The 21,720-nt window shown below is 35.9% G+C and overlaps 1 pseudogene across 1 annotated transcript; it reads right to left on the reverse strand.

Moving 5' to 3' along the window:
- Nucleotides 1–278: 278 nt before the first annotated feature.
- Nucleotides 279–14,072, reverse strand: LOC114307817 (shaggy-related protein kinase kappa-like; annotated as a pseudogene). The gene is made up of 12 exons (XR_014332311.1): nucleotides 11,343–14,072; nucleotides 10,786–10,899; nucleotides 10,622–10,681; nucleotides 10,286–10,530; nucleotides 8,713–8,787; nucleotides 4,591–4,650; nucleotides 4,370–4,512; nucleotides 4,251–4,301; nucleotides 3,615–3,710; nucleotides 1,056–1,139; nucleotides 837–939; nucleotides 279–573 (listed from the first exon to the last, which is right to left on the reverse strand). The product of XR_014332311.1 is annotated as a shaggy-related protein kinase kappa-like (transcript).
- Nucleotides 14,073–21,720: the final 7,648 nt, after the last annotated feature.

Here is a 21,720-nt window from a genome sequence, read left to right on the forward strand (position 1 = left end):
CGTGAGTTGGGAGAAAAGAGAAATGTGACACCAGCATTTTCAAATAAAGGACATAAACTGGTTGGGCATTCTCCCCATTGCCCTTGTTTGGTTGCTTAAAAAATAAAGGAAAGAAAGTAAAACTTGTCTAGCTGCAGTGATGCTAGGGCAGCTTGAAAATATTTTACCGTGGTTAAATAGCTAAAGAAAAAAAAGTTATCATTTGTAGTTTAGCATTAAGTTTTTTTTCTGCATCCCCTAGTAACAAGGCTCCTTATAAAATACGCCTCATCAAAATCAAAAGAAAACACCTCCATTGGCATACAAACTCAAAGCCTCGCGTCTCACAATTGTCCTGGGAACTCCATTGTAAATCTTTTGATCAGAGTGTCAAGTATTAATATATAGATACATAGGGCAAGTGGAATTTTACAGATGTCTACAAGACCGTACTACTGTTCCAGAGGCAATTCAAAGACGCAAAAATTACTGAAAACAGCTGATGCTAGGTATGCAAAGCCATGAACAAATTCTACTTTCGAGCATGCTCTGGTATAAGCCGATGGAGAGTATCAGGTGGAATGTCTGATAGCTCTGTCGTAGAGGATAGAAGCATGTTTAAAAAATTAATACAGTTTAAAGGTTAAGAAATTTGAGATATTAAATACTAGTCATTTCAATTATTGTAAGATTTGCATTTCAACATAATTGTAAATGTAGACATATCTTCAGTATCAAAAAAAAGAAAAAAAGAAAAAGGAAGCCGAGGAGCACAAAAAATAAAATAAAAAATGAAGCAGGATATATAGCAATATGACAAACGTTTTTTTTGATTTAGGTATCGAGTCAAAACTGACCTTGTGGTTTGAAATTAAAGAGTGGAGGAAGAGGACGGCCATTCGGAAGGCGAGTGTTGGGGTCCCTCAATTCATCGAAGAAAGGGTGAATGCAAGCTTCCAGCTGAAGTACGACCACAGAAACTATGGTAAGCTACTTCACCACCAGTGTTTAATTATATAGCTATATATATAAGATAATATATATTGATAAGCGATTTCAATGAAGGTAGAACTTACAGCAGTGCATTGCAAATTGGGGGAGTACTGAAAAAACCTACAAACCAGGTCCACAGCTTCTGGAGGCAAACGTTTTTGGAAGACCTACAATATGAGAATAAAGTCACGGTGAAACTATCATCCAGAAGGATATCAAATAAAATCAATCAAAATAAGCTCAGAAATTAAAGCAGAAAGCGGAGCATACATCATCAAAATTGTGCCAACTCATAAACCGGATAATATTGACAACAATTAGAATGAACATGCATACACAAACACAACATACAAGGTTTCAGTTATATCATTAAAATCCTTTTTCCTGAAAGCAAAACAAGATATGCTCGATTTCCATGCGCCACAACAGAGAAATTGTTCACTTTCCACACTATACATTCTTAATGTGTGAAACCTATACAAATCACTGTCACTTCCTGAATGCCAATCACCAGACCTGCTATCTAGCTCATAGGATCCCCGACATCTCACTTCACTAAAATTGAGGTATTTTGATTTCATCCAGGTCTACAAGCATTTAACAAAATGTCCTTAACTGGACAACCAAGAAGAAGTCATCCCTACCCCGCCAAAAAATAAACAAGACTCTCATATGGCAAGTTTGGTGCAACTTCTTGTAAGTTGAAAGTTGATAATAAAAAAGCAGAAGCCAAAAGTATCTCTCCCTTAGCTTTTTCAGCTTATTTAAGCTATTTTTGCCTACCTAATAAGCTATAAGTAAAAGTAGCACCAAACAGTTTGGCACAGACTCCCACAATAAAAAAATATATTAAAAAAAAGAAGAAGCTATAAAGCTCATATAAGTTGCACCAAACAGTTTCATTACCAAGTTTGAGTACTGTAGTGGCCCATGTTGGAATGTGTCCCACATCACTTGGAGATGCCCCATCTGTGCTAGTTATAAGATTTCAGTTTTCATCTCCTTAATACCTGGGTTTTAAAGAGAACTATGGGCTGGGCTTTTCAATTTGGTATCAGAGCTTGGTTGGGACTGTGATTGGTGTGCCGTTTGTCTGGCTAGGTCATCTTGTGGTCTAAGAGGGTGTGTTGAAATGTGTTCCACATCACCTAGAGTTGCCTGGCTAGTGTATGTTGTGGTCCAAGAGGGTGTGTTGAAATGTTGTGATTGGTGTGCCGTTTGTCTGGCTAGTGCATCTTGTGGTCTAAGAGGGTGTGTTGAAATGTGTTAGTGTATGTTGTGGTCCAAGAGGGTGTGTTGAAATGTGTTCCACATCACCTGGAGTTGCCTCAAGAGGCTTGGTTGGAACTGTGACTGGTGTGCCATTTGTCTGGCTAGTGTATGTTGTGGTCCAAGAGGGTGTGTTGGAACTGTGACTGGTGTGCCATTTTTTGTCTGGCTAGTGTATGTTGTGGTCCAAGAGGGTGTGTTGAAATGTGTTCCACATCACCTGGAGTTGCCTGGCTAGTGTATGTTGTGGTCCAAGAGGGTGTGTTGAAATGTGTTCCACATCACCTGGAGTTGCCTCATCTATGCTAGTTATAAGATTTCACTTTCCCTCTCCTTAATACCTGAGTTTTAAAAAGAAATGTAGTCTGGGCTTTTCAATTGCCCACATTTCCCAAACATGGTCAAACTTTGAAAGAACACCAACCAAGCACTTGTACAACCAGCAAATGATGAATAACACAAACATTTACCGTACAATGGTATCTCAAAATCATAAGAAGAAACTAATAATGGGACTGCCATCTCACTTCACTAATATTACATTGATCCACAATACATGAAAATAGTCACACGTGGTCATAATATCATGCCTTGGGCAAGTACCAGGAATTCACATCATTGGCACCATACATGCACACAGGATAACCCAAGCACATACCCTGAGGCAAATAAACAGAGTGCCTTCAATTGCAACTACACTGGATCCTTAGACGAACTTGTTTTAGCTCTTCTGGGAGTTAAATTTTAAGATGGCATTCAGTTAGCTAACCTATCAAATCTTTTTTCGATGCCCCAATCCATGTTCCATTTTAGCCTCTTCTCGCCATTGTAAAGCTTTCGAGTTAAACCAAATAGCTCTGTCCTTGTCCAAACTTAGGCCTGCTGCTATAGTTCACGATGTTGCAAGGCACCTAAGTATGCTGTGCCTATATCCATACTTCTTTTTGAAACATTTGCAGGCATTTTGGTAGACAGCGACAGATTTATTAGTGCCCCAGATGACATTTTGCTCTGCAAATTCAGGTTTGAACTTCCTACCAATAAGCCAAGCCAGATCAAAGGGAAGTGAAAAAAACAAACCCCCTCAATACTCCAAGGGCATAAAAAGACTTCATGTTACCATATTCCAAACTATGTATTAATTAGGCTCCAATGTATTTTTCAGGCCTCATTATGGCATGATGCCATCAGCTGGACCATAACAACACATGAATACAAGTACCAAACAATCAAGACATTAGTCCTAACTTCCAAATTTTAGCTCCACCCAAATATGACTATCATATATGTAGAAGATATTTTTAACTTCTAAAGATAATTTATTATAAACATCATATAAAAGTGAAGAAAAAGGGAAAATAAATTGGGTATACCTTGTGCCATGGATGAGGCTTTATCTGAGGGAACTTAAATTCAGTATAGTTTGGATTCGTGCATTTTACCTCCTCCCTGTTAGGTGTTCCCAAAACCTGTGTAACAAACAATCATTATACTTTATTTCCATGGGGGATAGTTCAATATAGATCTCTGTTTTCAGAATTTTAATAACTGAAAGATGATGCGAGCTATTTGTTAGAAAATTCCAAGCTTAAGCATTATATGTTTCTATCTTCTATATTTACAACAATGAAAGTCTATTTTTCCTTGTTTCCTTTTTTAAATACACATATAAGATGAAAATCTCATATGAGATTACAAATTTGCAATGCTTGATGTTAGTGAACAAACATCAGCAGAAATATCTACTTTTGAAAAAGACATTTACCCAAAGAAGACAATAAAATTTCAGGAATCAATTTCATTACCAGGTTGATGAAAATAGGAAGCAGAAATCTAAAACATGGAACCAATATTAAATGTTTTGGTTCTGAATTTCTAAAAACTGTGTCTATCAATCAGTTTTGCATCTACTAGTGATTGACAACTGACTCAATATTCAAGCCAATGCCTCAAATTCTGATAAAATTTTCAGTGCCAGATGAATAGAAAACAGATGAGATTATAAATACCTTGATAATCTCAACTAACTGATCAACTCCGCTCTCTCCAGGAAACAATGGCTGTATAAGAAGCTGTTCAGTCACATGCATATCAATGATACAGAAAACACGCATATCAGACGAACTACCTGTCCAAGAAGTAATTCAGCCATCACACAACCTGTAGACCATATATCTATATAGCAGTTGTATATTCAGTGGCACTGAATATGAGTTCTGGAGTGCGGTAGTATCTCAAACAGATGTAGGAAACATTGGGTTCTCCTTTCACCTGATGCAATAATATAACAACTAAATTCAGGCAAAGAAACCAGATACAACCATAATTAGTCGATGTTGCCTGAAAGACTTATAAAACTTTTGCACTACCAAAATCACAGAGTTTCAGCTGATGCGTGTGCGGATTCACCTGGATGCAACAACTTAGAAATTATGTGTCTTTAAAAATAAAATATAGATGGTTGCATTTACAAGATATCACCACAAAAAAACCTAAAAAATTAACCTATCTACTTGGATTAAAAAATATTGTCCTTTCTCCAACCTAGATAGGCACCATATTACATCTTAATTAGCAACAATCCTTTTTCCTCCCACCATTCAGCTGACATTATAAAATATATTAATCATTCAAAACATCTTTTTGTTATTCCTTCTACCTTATCGGCATGCTTTCTGACCTTCCTCAAGGATACATTTGTTTGCAGGAAGGGATTAGAGGAGACAGATTATCTCTTGCGGTAATGGACCAGATGATATATACCATGGAACTAAATTTGTCTTTTATGATTACTCGTACTATGTGATTGTTTGGGAGGTTGCTATTTTAGTAGGCTATTTTAGGAGGCTAAAATTTTTGTGTTTGGGAAGAAAGTTGGATTTTTTATAGTTAGATGTGATGTTTGTGAGAGAAAAAGTGAAATGATTATGGATTTAATGTGATATTTTGTCTTATTGACTATTTTAGCTTATTTTGTCTTTTAGTGCTATTTTAGCCAAAAAAAGCCAAAAAAGTTTTTTCCCAAACACCCCCTATATGTGGTTAGGGTAGAATAAAGGATTAGTCAACATGGGGGTGGGGCCAATGATTTTTGACCACTGGATGGAATGGCCAAGATAATATGAAGTCGTCCTATATCCCAGGATAATAATACTAGGGGGTGGTATTAGTTATCCCACATAATGTGGGATTACTACCCCATTTTTTCAGGGCCCAACAAGGGATTATGTGTGCCTATTATGATCCCACATCAGTTAACAACATTGGCCTTGGTCATGTGCATATAAGCCTTTTGGGCACCCTCCCCTTACAAGCTGGTTTTCAAGAGTGACTTCTACCCAAGGGGTTCATATCATTTGGTATAAGAACCAGCCATGTGATAATACCACACTTTATTTTAAATAAAAGTAATATATTCAGGCAAGAATCATTGTGAAAGCCATTAATGTCACCTAAGAAGCACGGATACGACATGGAAATTTTCAAAATATGTAGGATACAACACATGAGGGATATATGTGATATATAATTTCATATATTTATTGTATGTCATATATAAGGATAAATAATTATTATATAAAACATATATATTGTCACGCCCCGAAATAATTCGACATGAACTAACCACAAAACTATTACATCAACCCACTTCCAAAATAATATATTGACCATATTCCTTTATATAAGATCAAATGTTTTACAAAAATAATCTCACATGCGATTATACATTCATTGATAAACTAATACATGAATTTATAGCATGTAAGAACATCAAATCAAAACGGATAAGGCCCTCAAGCGCTTACAAATTCTAAGGCAGTAACCCGGTTACACAAAATGGCCTCTCGGACCCCTACACATTAGCCCTTGGCTTTACAAAAATTTACACAAAAATATAAGAGCAAAGTACTCTTCACAATCACATCCACGCCATCAACTCGGCAGGATCACCACATCTTTACTTGCACCAAATCCCATAGGGGTGAGTATAAAGCCCAGTAGAGAATTCTCACAAAGTATATACAGTTATGCTTTTTCCTCAACAAAAAAAAAAAAATGTGAATGCAATGTCATGCCAAGGTTAATAAATGAGGGAAAATGTTCATTTCAATGCATTATTTCAAAATTACCATGTTCTTGGTATTTTCTTGTAATCTCATCAATTTCAAACTTCCAATATTAATTCAATAGGGGCGGTAAATATGACACTGGTAATCCCTAGGCTGGTGTCTGCAAGTAGACTCTATGGGCATGTTTGATTGGGTGGATTAGAGCATGGGATTGAGATTATTAATCCATGGGCCCAATTATCCTATGTTTGTTTTAACATTTTGGTTTAGGATAATTAATCCAACAAATTTGTAGGATTATTAGTAATGGGGTAGGGGTGAAATTATTAATCCAATGGATATTAATCCAATTGGATAGTGAATACCACACTAATTTAATAGGATTATTAATGCTTTACTATTAATTTTGTGAATCAAACATGACCTATGAGTACTACCAAACTGTCATTTTTACCGGTATTAACCAGAAGACTCGACACCTATCCGTGCGGTTTTCTGGTCTTTCACCATAGACACTCAGGCCAACTTATTAACTTTAACTACACCCCCTATCCGGACTTACCACGTATTTACCCCATGTACATTATCATAATTCTCATTGCAATATGTATTCTTTCCCAATATAAATGTTTTCCAACACATGCCAAGATGCACAAAATGATAATAATTCAATCTAAACATGATGTAATAATCACTATTTCATAACATTTTTCTACTCTCAAGACATCTCTACAACAATATCAATCAAGCACATTCCTCCTTTCTTCTTTTCAAAGCCATTTCTTAAGACATCCATGTGCCCTCCATTTCTTACAACAACAAATCACAACAATTACTCTTTTTAAGGCAATACGAGATTTTCAACAAAATTCCAAATCTTACAATTTTTCATATCCATGATACAAAGTCATTCATCACTTCCAATAACATGTTTCAAACATTTTTGACAATTATGCAACAATAACATCTCATTCAACATCATGAAGCAAAATAATAGAGGATTTCACAAGTACCATCATGTGTTCTCAAAATCCCCAATTTCTAGGGTTTTTCCTCAAGACAGTCACTTCCCACTTCTTGGTGGAAACCCTCATCAAAACATTTTTCTTAGATCAACAAGATGAAACCCCCAAAGATTAACTAAAATTTTGAAAGTTTAAAGCAAAACCCTCTTTTGAAGAAATCTCTACATTTTTGAAATCACAAGGTTGACATTTTCAAAACTAGTAGAAGACTCTTAAATCATCATCAAAATAGCAAAACTAGTATATATAACTCAAGAATCCCTACCTCAAAGTCTTGATGATGGAAAAAGATGAAACCCTAACTTCAATGGTGGATTCTTCAATTTCCACTACACCAAGGAGAGCCCCAAGCTAGATCTCCAAGATTTGAGGTGAAGATGATGATCTAAACCCAAGGGATTATAAGAATCAAAGAGTTTTTAATGTTTAGGGGATGATTTCTAGAGAGAAGGAGGAGGAAAATATAGTTTAGAGTGAGAGAAATATCAAAAAAGTGACACTTTCGGACTAAAAGAGAAGGAAAACAGGAATTTTCGGACTGCCAGAGTGCCGCACGTGCGGCACCCATCCCAGCACGTGCGAAGCGCCCCTTCCCGCACGTGCGGGGCTCTTCCCGCACCTCCTTCTGCACGTGCCTTTTAGGTAGTGTGTAGCTTCCCCAATTCGCCCATTCCCGCACGTGCGGCCCTGGCCCAGCAGCCCATAAATTTTCCCCTTCGCTTCCGGGCGCTCCGGACCTAACCCCGCACTTCCTGGAACTAGTGAGATCCAACAACGAACACCACAAGAACAAAGATTCTAATTCAAGAAAATTTCCGAATGTTTCAATTCCAACAAGAACAAAAGAGAATGACATCAAGAAGAAAGAAAAGAAGAAGAGGAAGAGACCCGGCCGTCACATATATATATATATGAATATTTAAGTCAAATATAATAAATTTTAAAGTCTAAAGGAGAAGAATATGTATAAATTTTCATTATTTTTATTTTATCATTGGATTCCAAATTATTTTATTTAAACTTATAATGAGTTTCATGTCTGTCTAGGTGTTGGGAAGTGTCTGACGAGTGTCGTGCCGTATCGTGTCGGTGTCGAACACGACACTTTACCTTCTTAGAATGTCACCTATTGTGGGGCAAGGTGGGGACGGACATTAGAATTTTATCCTCCTAAAGAAAGTTGAAATGGATATTAGATATTGTGCTAGGTTCAATGAATTTCACCCTGCACCAATGCGATTAGTGAAATCAGATACTATGCACATTTTTTCTCATAATAAACAGTCAGAATATGCATATTTTCATATCATAACCAGCCATGCACAAAGAGTTGCAACTCGCAACTACCAATCTGTGCTTTCAAAGAAGAATCTTACAAGCAAATTTTGAGGTTTGATGTCCCGGTGACAAATACCAATACAATTATGAATATAAGCCAGTGCTCTACATATCTGCACCCAAAATAAACCCGGAAATTAGAAATAAAAAAGTGGACAATCCACATAAATATAAATCAGCCTCTACATGTCATATAACAATTCATATGGAACTCAATTTCTCAATATATTTGGTGCAGAATATTTCATATTGGCATCACAAATTATTGAAAAGAACCTAGTTCTGCACGTGCAAGCATTAATTAAGTTGGAAAGGCAGTATTAGGAGATGCCTAAACTTTTTGCTTGGAGCATTGTAAGAAGAACAATGTAGCTTTTACAGAAACACCATGTACTATGACATTGATACCACCACATTATAAATTGCAAAAAAAAAAGAAAAAAAAAAAGAAAAAGGATATATATATATGATATATTAACTGTTGCAACGATATGTTTGATAAATCAAATTATAAAACTATATGTTTATATATATACCATATGAACCATTGCAATGATATTAAAGATAAATCACATTGTCTATACAGATTTTCATTCACTGCCTACATGATTTGACAGGTAAAGGCATTAACTCAAGCATCAGCTAAGAATATAAGCCATCAACCTACAGCATGGGTATGAGATCCAATAAGGTTTATCAGATCAAATTGGAGAGTGGCCTCTAGCCATGTACATCCTAAGACATGTAATAGATAATGTTTGAATGAGATATTGAACGAATTGGACAACTCTCATCAATTACAAAGCATACTTGCCAAAATGATCGGAGAAAGCTCTAGTAGTACCTGCATCAATTACCACGTGTATATCTCATACTTAACATGCCATCAAGAAAAGTGTGACATGGTATCACTAATTCACTATACATCTTATTTTTTGATCAACAATTCACTATACATCTTATAATAACAATAATAATAAACTGCCACATTTATTGGAACACTGAACAAAATTAGTCCAAGAAAATTACGTCACAACAAAAGATTTCAATACAACTAGTACATCTGTAAGATTTCAGAATGAAGGGGACACTAAAATGTTACATCACATGGAACTGCAACAACAGTATAAAAATCAACGTATGACACCATACATCAATGATTTTACAAAATAACATTTAATTAGGAATTTTCAGAAAACCCTAGCATTAATTTAATATTCTTTTGTCCCTTTCAATCATTACATTAATAAGTTGTTCCAATAACTCTAATAAACCTAAGGGAACTGGTTTGCAAACAAATTGAAACTAGGGACCTAGAAACACCAAGAAAACACCAAAACCAAAACTGCACAAACACTAAATCACCTAGCCTAGGGAAATATAAAATGATCTAGATTCTTACATAAGCAAAAACCTGATATCAGGTTTTATTTATTTATCAAAAAAAAAACCCTAATATGACACTTCAATGGAAGATTGATGTAGAAAACACACATACAGATACACAAGCATACAAGCGTGAGAGTGCACTGATATGAACATGCACACACATGAAGTTATGTGCAGAGTTCAGGAAATAAATTCAAAATTATACGACAAATTATTACATGCCTGATAAGTAAAGAGTTCAACATATATTAAGGGCATCCTCTGGTTGATCCTGCTGTATTGCCTTGCAATACGGTTGACAGTTTCAGGAACAAATTAAAGTACAAGATTAAGGTAGAGCTCTTCTTTGTCGGTTTTTGAGAAGGATGGTCCATCATTTTCATAATCTGTAACTCCCTATTCTTGTAGTGCTTGTCTTGGAGAACCTTCTTGATAGCGACAATCTCTCCCGTCTCTCTGCATTTTGCCTACACAAGACAGCTTAAATTATCTTGATAATGTAAAATAATGGAAAAAAGTATAACTAGTAAGTCAACACAATATCGCAGTTCTTCTTACTTGGTAAACAACACCGAAAGAACCAGTTCCAACCACATGTTCTGCTATGTAACTGACAATCTGTCAACCAAACAAAACACATGTTACAAAATGTTAAATATTCACCATAAAGAACAATGACCACATGAACATTCGAATTTCATACAAATGAATTTTCTGCAAACCTGCTTGGATTGACCATTACGACCAGCAATAGTTGTTCTTATCACATGGCCTGCTTCAGCACCCACACCATCAATTATATCCAGTTCACTATCCTGCAATTGATTAATGACCTCCTTTCTTTAGTGAAATAGCAAGGGGACACTATCAAATACAGCAGAAGCAAATGTTCCTTATCTTGGTCCAAGCTTTGTACATATCAACTAAACATTTTGTAGGCAAAATGCCCTTTTTTTTTCTTTTTTTTTTTTTATCAGCAAAGAAGGAATTTTATTGATGCAAAAGAGAAACAAAATACATCAATAAAGAAGATGGATGCACTAGCATCATAGCGAGCAAAATGATCCCAACTAGGTTGGCACCATAGAACACGCCCAATCATCTGATTAAAATGCCCTTATACATGATTAAAATGCTTCAATACAATACTAAAAAGTGTTGCTTAGTACAGGAAATATTTAAAGGAGCTGAAGTTACTGCAAGAGTATTAACAACCAAGCAAAGTGAAGAGATTACTGAATAAGTAATAAAATGCATACTCTGTCATCTCATGGTCCACCTTGTCCCTCAATCTCATTTGAAGCATCTCTCTTCCCAGCCAATCAACTGAACTAGATGACCCCTTGAAGCCATTGACTGTCCTGGAACTTCCTACTCCTCCATGTCCTACACTAGTAGACGCCATATATATGTTCAATGAGTATTACAAATGCTATTATATGCTACCCTCCAGAGTTTTCTCTGTGATTTGGCATTCTGTCCCATCCAAACAATTGTGTTCCTAATACAACAACAATTTCCTGAAGTCAGACTAAAAACCAGACAAAAAGAAGTTAATAAACAGAACAACTTCATTAAAGATGATTAAAGATGCACAATGATGATTAAAGATGAATAAAAGGAAAAAGTGCATAAATCATCAGACAGAGAACACCTTCACACACACACACACACCAAAAAAAAAAAAAAAAGGATTATCACACTCAAGTCAATAAATAACAAGTTTACTATAGTTAAGTACATTAAATGAAAATGTTTCTTGAAAAGTCTTTGTATAAGAGTTTATTCATTGACAAGTCAAAAAGTCATTTTTGTCCATGTCCGTCTCTTTCCCACCACTTCCATCCTCTCCATCCATCATGATGGCGATTTTCCATGCTATTCCTCACTGCCAAGTGAAAGAGATGGTACCCTTTCTGCATCCTAACACCATGGCCCTCTCCACCCAACCACCATGGCCATTATCAATGGCACTCTCCTTGCATCACTATGACCAAGTGATTCTCATAATGATGTTATTTCTCATGGGTTCAGCGGGTTGTTTTCCCATGTATATTTGCTACTGTAATTATCTCTTCAAGCAATGGTGAGCTGTCATGAGGAGGTTCAACTCAGTGATAAAAAGATGTTCCAAATGTTATTGTCGATTGACAGTTTTGTGTTGTCAACATATCATATTTGCAATTTAAAATTTCCTTACCATAAGTCCCTTTTCTTGAACCAAAGAGAAGTATCCAAGAGGACTTATGGAAGGTGATTTCAATTATAAGAAGTAACTGCTTCTGTGTGATAGGTGCCGAAATGTGCACATTGAGGCCCCCTAAAGCACACTTGTTATGTCATCAAATCATTGTTTCTTGATGGTTTTTAATGGGTTTGCATATGTGCATGTCCTTCGGAATCTTAGGATGAGACTGAGCTTAATTTGGAGGATTCGAGATCCGAAGAGTAGAATCGATCAATGCCTGGATGCACAAAAGAACATTTGAAGTCTGAGGTCCAGCCGGGTGGAGGTCCTTTGCAGCGAATCGTTTTTTTTAAATTTTAAGGAGTTGCCACTGCCAAGGTATGCATGGGTGGAGCCCGTTGTGCGTTCACACAGAGCTCGATGCAAAGAAACACTAAAACATGCAAATTTTGACCTAAGTGGGATTGAACAGGAAACATAATGTAAATGTGTCTCCAAATTTAGTCAAGTCTAGGGTAGTTCAAACTTTGGGAAGCGGCTCCTAAGCAAGAATGGTGCTCTCTTCCTTCTCCATGAGGGGCTAGGCTCCTCTTCTTAGGGTTTAGATGAAACCCTAGTCACGTAACGATGATTTGTGTATTGTAACTTAGAGGATTGATTGATAGTACAATAGTTGTATAACCTTAGGCAATTTTATTTAATGGAATTTGAAATCTGTGATTTTGAATGCATGGTTATACAAGAGATTGAGAATTGAGAAATTATACTAAGTTAAACAAATCATACTCAAGTTGGTTGTAGACAATTTGTACTAGACAAAGATAGGTTATACTCAATTATCAATCACGTGACACTCTTGACGACATCATTGGGCTTGTAGCCACAATGGGTCATGATCATATTAATCAATTAATTCCCTAAACCAATATATCAATCAAACTCACAAAGTTGGGGTGGTTTCGAAGCCCTAAGTCATGCTCAACTTTCAAATCACCACTACAAATATCAGGTTTTTGCCTACGTGCAAAAAAAAAAAAAAATCAAATTTGTGGAAATTTTAGGCAATTTCAGCTTATGGTCTAGTCGGGCTTGGGCATACATGTTCGGGTTGCAAATCAAGCCTGGGCAACGTTCAGCATAACTCGAGTTGTACCTAGGCAACCCCTCACCCTGCCCGAGTTGTACCCCTACATTTAATTTAATTGAACTTCAATTTCAGGTTTTAATTTATTTATGAATCCATACAACTTAGCCTCTTAGTCCTCGAGTTTGATCCAGATTCAAGCCATTATTCTATTGAATTGAGGCATTAGTTCGGTTACTGATTTCAAATGATCAATGTGCTACATCAATCTCTAAAAATGGCAGGTCACCACAATTGGTTCAAATGAGGTGTGTTTCTCTCCAACCAAATAGAATCTTTATGGGATAAGGTGAGATATTTGGCTTCGTTTTGTGCTTTTGTGTCTTCTCCCTTTAAAGGAGTTCCATCCTTAGTGATTGGATTTTTCTTGTTATTTCCGTTTTTGTTTTGTTTTGACTTCTTGCCTTGTACGAGGACTCCTTGTCCTCTCTATTTTCCCTTGCTAATGTTTAATAAAATTCTTTGTTGCTATTCAAAAAAAAAAAAAAAAAAATGGCTCAAAAGAGGCAGAGCAGGGGTTTAGAATTCTGCATCTGGTAAACTTATACATGCAAAAGAGAAGAACCTATGCCCTTGTTGTCTAACTTTGAGACTCATTCTCATCTCAAAAAAAAAAAAAAAGTCTAGATACCAAAGAGTTCATTAAATGTAGAAGACAACATGACCAAATACGGGGATAGAACACCAAGGTTACATGAACAATACATCTCCATTATGTAAATAAATTCTATCCTTGTATTCATAAATGAACTAAAATTTCTTATGAAAAGAGAACACAAAGAACAAGACCTCCCGAAGGAGAAAATTCCAAGCCATCTAAACAAATTCATGGAGTAGGGCACAACTTACCCATATGCGATTTATGGTCATACGATGAAGCTCTTAGGTTCAATATGATTTTGTAATTCCTTGGCAAGTTGTTACTCAATCATGTTAAATCAATTGTTCAAGTCTACAAATTGATTTCATGCTTCTAGCCATCATATGTTGTACTTATCTACCTACAAATTAAATTGGTACGTATATTTCAATAGCCATGGAACATGATGTTAGGATCAAAGACACCCAGAGAATTATCTCACACACACAGAGAACACAATATTTACGTGGTTCGGCCCAATGCCTACATCCACGGACAGAAATGAGAATTATCACTAAAATGGAGCAAAAATACAATTACAGAGGAGGAGATGAAACTCACTCAACTCACAGCTCTCACTCTCCAATTTCTGATGATACAAACCCCTCCTCACTCATCTCAATTTATAACCAAGAGAGGAGGAGTAGGTGAAGTGCTAGCCATAATTGGCCAAGGTGGTGCCACCCCCACTATCTTCCATTAGTGAGTTAGTGTTGCCCTCCACCACCTTCTTTTACCACCTGGTGCCACCCACACTATGTGGATGGTGGGCTCCTTACCATGTGGGTAGTGGATGGAGCCAACACATGACTCAATTGCTATGTTATTTTCCATCTCATAATGCCGCCACATTCCAATACAAATAAATGCACCCATGTATCCTTGCTAGTTCATCCAAACTATTCTAACTATTATATGATGTTCAACAAATCCACAGCCATTTACATAGAATAATAACTGTCAATAAAGTTTTACAGGGGATCCAAATTAAAGCCCATCACGTCCTTCATATAACTAAAATGATCCAATTTGTTCTTCGCCATCATTATATCAAGAAAAGAAAAATATGAAATAGAAAATGTTAATATCAGAGCATGGTGTTTATCCAAAAGGGTTATTCAGATGATATTGTCCAGTTCCATAGCCAAAAAATTATAAAGAACATGTAAATAATAATTTTTAGGGCTTGCTTGATTGGATGGACTATATTAATCCATGGACATTACATTGTCAGGTTGCAAATTTTATTATTCAGATTAGATTCCAATGGCAATTCTATCCAACAAAATTGATGATTTTTTTAATCCTACGGCTAATAACGCAAACATAGATATTGTCACGCCCCAAGCTCCGTGACAACGCTGCACACTCATTTAAGTGAGCATGCAAGGCTAAAAATCCAACACATAACCAACAATGTAAAATACTCAAATTAAATCCTTAAATATCATAATGCTAAAAACCATACAAATAGATAATTCTTATCATATGAAATTGTCCACCAAGTCCACTAATAAAAATAATAATAATAATAATAATGATCCAAATACTTAAATCATAGTCCTACTCTCGGCACTCCCATAAGTAAAAACCCTGCACAGCTCTACTCCTCAGAATCTGAAAAATAAAATAAGGGTAAGCTAGACAGCCCAGTAAATAACCAACCATCACTATTAGCTGGATCAAGTATACAAAAAAAATAGTCGATAACCAATAAATATATTTTTTGCTACCATTCAATAAATGAACAATTATTTTGTAAGATGGTTTCGTAGTTGAAAATAAACAGTGTAGCAATACATTTTAATTGAAAAGACAATGAGGTAATTCGATGAAATTTCGCTGTTCAAAATTGATGGTTCGATATTCAAATGGTTCAATGATGCAATTCACAAAACCCAAGCCTTGGTGACTACGGTCACTTAGCCCGTGACAAGGCCCAGAACCACACATAGGCCGGTGGTAAAGCCCCAAAAGAAACTAGTTTCTGTGCCAATAAATAACCCCCATTGGCTAGGGTCCAAATCATAGTCAGACTAGAGTGATGTTCAAAATTCAAACAATACACAACTTGCAAATAAAACATTCGATATTTTCAGAATAAATGTTTAGTACAATTTTCAAAATAGTTTCATCAAATATTCAAATAATTTTCATAATAATATTCGATGTTGTTTTATACTTGACCCATATTTTATTTTAAGAGAACATGAAGGATATAAATAAATATTTATGATTTCAAACGATTTGATAGGAATAAAAATGAACCAACAGTGATAGAGGGTTACTTACCTCAAACCCTTAGAAATAACACTCCAACACCAACTCCAAACACCCAATTTCACCACTTCAATCACACAAACCTAATAAATAAAACTTCAAATAAATTAATATTTTTTACATGTTACAAACACCCACAAAAGCACCATTATATTAGATTAATGTATTACTTTAATATCCAAGAGATCAAACCATTCAACCCAACTTTATAGCCAAACACACCTTTACCCATGATACAAAACTCCATTGTTTCTATTACCCATCCAAAGTTACACTTACACATTGCACCCAATTCTCAAAACCTAAGTAGGCACCTATAGATCTTCTAAATCTCCTTAATGCATTGATTGTTAAATTCCTCAACATAAACTTAATAATTAACAGTAAAGACAGATTTTACCTTAGCCAATGGGTGTCCCAAAAATCACCAACGTGCTGTCTTTAATCCCTATTGTAGCCTCACTTGAACCTCTCTTCTCTTTTTCTTTTCTTTTTTCTTTTACCTTCTCAAACCCTAGCCGCCTATGGAGCAATTCATAGCCTCTGCTTTGTTTGTTTTCCAAGACTTAAAGCCACAATAGGTGGGCATATTAACCTAATTTCACAAAGTTACAAAATTACCCATCTAAGTAATAGGAAATATAATGCCATCTCATAACTAATTCTTTGATATTAATAAATGACCCACATAAATTAATTTAATTACTAATCTATCCAATAAAATAATCCTACACACAACTTGGGTTTTACATTCTTCCCCTCTTAAAAGAAATTTCGTCCTCGAAATTTGACATACCTGTAGTCTCAAAAAGTTGTGGATACTTTTGTCTTATTTCATTCTCAAGTTCCCAAGTAGCTTCTCTCTCCGAGTGATTGCTCCATTGAACCTTAACGTAGTGGATGACTCGACGCCTCAAAACCTGCTCCTTCTTATCAACAATTCTTACAAGGTGTTTTTCATAGGTCAAATCCTCCTTAAACTACAACGGTGCATAATCAATCACATGATTGGGATTCGGTATATACTTCCTCAACATCAAAACATGGAAGACATTATGAACTCCAACTAGTGAAGGTGGTAGGGTAAGTCTGTAAGCTACCTCTCCAATTCGATCTAAAACCTCAAATGGTCCAATAAATCTAGGACTCAATTTACCACGAACACCAAACCTCATTACTCTTTTCATAGGAGACACATTAAGGAACACATGGTCTCCAACCCCAAACACCAAATTGCGTCTCCTGTTGTCTGCATAACTTTTCTGCCTACTCTGTGCAGTGCGAAGTTGCTCTCTAATAAGATTGATCTTGTCCACTGTTTGTTGCACAATCTCAGGCCCTAACAACTTTCTTTTGCCTACATCATCCCAACAAATAGGTGATCTACACTTTCGTCCATATAAAGCCTCATATGGTGCCATCTGAATGTTCGCATAATAACTATTATTATAAGAGAATTCCACTAAGGCCAAATGCTCATCCCAAGAACCTCCAAGATCATTAATACAGGCCCTCAACATGTCTTCAAGAGTCTAAATAGTTCTCTCTGACTGTCCATCACTTTGAGGATGAAAGGTCATGCTAAAATTCAAACTAGTATCCAAAGCTGTATGCAAACTCCTCCAAACACATAGATACAAATCTGCTATCTTTATCAGACACTATGGTCACTGGAATACCATACAACTTCACAATCTCCTTGATATACAATTTTGCAAACCTCTCTAAGGAGAACCCTACCATAAAAGCTAGAAAGTGAGCGGATTTGGTCAATTGATCAACAATAACCCAAATAGCATTGTTACCACCTTAGGTCCTAGGCAACCCCATCACAAAATCCATGGTAATATATTCCCACTTCCACTTGGGAATAAGAAGAGGTTGTAACTTACCTGTAGGTCTCTGATGTTCAACTTTCACCTGTTGACATACCAAACCTTGAGCAACATACTGAGCAATTTCCCTCTTCATATTATTCCACCAAAAGTTCATCTTCAAGTCTTTATACATTTTAGTGCTCCCTGGATGTACAGTATACCCTGAATTGTGAGCTTTCCTCAGGATTTCTCTCTTGAGCTCTCAATCATTAGGCACACACAACCTCTCTCCAAATCTCAAGGTTCCATCTTTATGCATACAAAATTCCATCTGTAGCCCTATTTCCATTTCAGCCTTAAGTTTTGCAACTGAGGATCTTTTCCCTGAGCATCTTTAATTTTATCAATCAATGTGGGTTGAACTCTAAGGTTTGCCAACTGCACTCCATGGTTATGCCATCTAATCTTGATATTCAACCTTTGCAAGTCCTCCAAGATATTCTTTTGGTCAGTGATCAAGGTAGCCAAATTACTCAGGGTCTTTCTACTCAAGGCATCAGCCACTGCATTGGCTTTTCTTGGATGATAATTGATAGTCAAATCATAGTCCTTTAATAGCTCCAACCATCGCCTTTGCCTCATATTCAATTCTTTTTGAGTGAAAATATACTTCAGTCTTTTATGATCAATGAATATCTCACATTTTACCCCATACAATTAGTGCCTCTAGATTTTCAATGCAAACACCACTGTAGCCAACTCCAAATCATGCGTATGATAATCTGCTCATATGGCTTCAACTGCCTAGACGCATATGCCACTACTTTATCGTTCTACATCAGGACACAACCCAAGCCTATCTTCGATGCATCATAATAGATGGTAAAACCTTCATCTCCGGACAGAACTATAAGTACTAGAGCACACACTAATCGACTCTTTAGATCCTGGAAACTCTTCTCACAATCATCAGACCATTCAAATTTAACCCCTTTTTGTGTTAAACGAGTCAAAGGCATAGAAATTCGAGAAAATCCCTTAACAAACCTTCTATAATATCCTGCTAAACCCAAGACACTACGAATTTCAATGACACTAGTAGGCCTATTCCACTCTACTACCGCCTCACTTTCTTGGGGTCAACAGACACCCCGTCTTTAGATATCACATGACTCAAAAAATGATACACTCTCCAGCCAAAATTCACACTTCTTTAATTTAGCAAATAATTTCTTCTCCCTTAATAACTGCAACACTATTCTCAGATGTTCTTCGTGCTGCTATTTACTCTTTGAGTACACAAGAATGTCATCAATAAAAACTACCACAAATTGATCTAAGAATGGTTTAAATACTCTGTTCATTAAATCCATAAAAGCTGCAGGCGTATTGGTTAACCCAAACGACATCACTAAAAATTTATAATGCCCATACCTAGTTCGGAAGGCTGTCTTAGGTATATCTTCCGCTTTAACCTTCAACTGATGATATCTAGAATGAAGGTCAATCTTAGAAAAGACTTATGCTTCTTGCAATTGATCAAATAGGTCAATTATCCTAGGCAAAGGATATTTATTTTGAATTGTCACCTTGTTTAACTCTCGATAATCAATGCAAAGGCGAAAACTACCATTCTTCTTTTTCACAAATAAAACGGGCACACCCCAAGGAGAAACACTAGGCCTAATAAAGCCCTTATCTAGTAACTCTTATAATTGTTCCTTCAATTCTTGCCCCTGATTTCCTTCGACTACTTGAGAACCACTACCAATATTAGTCACATTCCCTCGCCGATTGTTATTACCAGTCCGTCGATTCGTTTGACCCTAGCGTGTATTCCTAGCCATATTTGCCAATGTCTCCTCATGTTCCATTGCAACCTATATGCATCAATAATAAAACCTCATCTTATTCTATTCGAAAGTCCCTATAACACGTAAATAAAATTAACATTTTACTAAATTATAAGCGTTCCCAATCCTACATCTACCCAATCTTACCACTATTCTATACCAACTTTTAAAATTACAACCTGGCTCTGATACCATAAAATTGTCACGCCCCAAGCTCCGTGACAACGCCGCACACTCATTTAAGTGAGCATGCAAGGCTAAAAATCCAACACATAACCAACAATGTAAAATACTCAAATTAAATCCTTAAATATCATAATGCTAAAAACCATACAAATAGATAATTCTTATCATATGAAATTGTCCACCAAGTCCACTAATAAAAATAATAATAATAATAATAATGATCCAAATACTTAAATCATAGTCCTACTCTCGGCACTCCCATAAGTAAAAACCCTGCACAGCTCTACTCCTCAGAATCTGAAAAATAAAATAAGGGTAAGCTAGACAGCCCAGTAAATAACCAACCATCACTATTAGCTGGATCAAGTATACAAAAAAAATAGTCGATAACCAATAAATATATTTTTTGCTACCATTCAATAAATGAACAATTATTTTGTAAGATGGTTTCGTAGTTGAAAATAAACAGTGTAGCAATACATTTTAATTGAAAAGACAATGAGGTAATTCGATGAAATTTCGCTGTTCAAAATTGATGGTTCGATATTCAAATGGTTCAATGATGCAATTCACAAAACCCAAGCCTTGGTGACTACGGTCACTTAGCCCGTGACAAGGCCCAGAACCACACATAGGCCGGTGGTAAAGCCCCAAAAGAAACTAGTTTCTGTGCCAATAAATAACCCCCATTGGCTAGGGTCCAAATCATAGTCAGACTAGAGTGATGTTCAAAATTCAAACAATACACAACTTGCAAATAAAACATTCGATATTTTCAGAATAAATGTTTAGTACAATTTTCAAAATAGTTTCATCAAATATTCAAATAATTTTCATAATAATATTCGATGTTGTTTTATACTTGACCCATATTTTATTTTAAGAGAACATGAAGGATATAAATAAATATTTATGATTTCAAACGATTTGATAGGAATAAAAATGAACCAACAGTGATAGAGGGTTACTTACCTCAAACCCTTAGAAATAACACTCCAACACCAACTCCAAACACCCAATTTCACCACTTCAATCACACAAACCTAATAAATAAAACTTCAAATAAATTAATATTTTTTACATGTTACAAACACCCACAAAAGCACCATTATATTAGATTAATGTATTACTTTAATATCCAAGAGATCAAACCATTCAACCCAACTTTATAGCCAAACACACCTTTACCCATGATACAAAACTCCATTGTTTCTATTACCCATCCAAAGTTACACTTACACATTGCACCCAATTCTCAAAACCTAAGTAGGCACCTATAGATCTTCTAAATCTCCTTAATGCATTGATTGTTAAATTCCTCAACATAAACTTAATAATTAACAGTAAAGACAGATTTTACCTTAACCAATGGGTGTCCCAAAAATCACCAACGTGCTGTCTTTAATCCCTATTGTAGCCTCACTTGAACCTCTCTTCTCTTTTTCTTTTCTTTTTTCTTTTACCTTCTCAAACCCTAGCCGCCTATGGAGCAATTCATAGCCTCTGCTTTGTTTGTTTTCCAAGACTTAAAGCCACAATAGGTGGGCAT

The sequence above is a fragment of the Camellia sinensis genome, chromosome 6, assembly GCF_055761805.1.
Source record: "Camellia sinensis isolate YWXY chromosome 6, ASM5576180v1, whole genome shotgun sequence".
Taxonomy (NCBI): domain Eukaryota; kingdom Viridiplantae; phylum Streptophyta; class Magnoliopsida; order Ericales; family Theaceae; genus Camellia; species Camellia sinensis.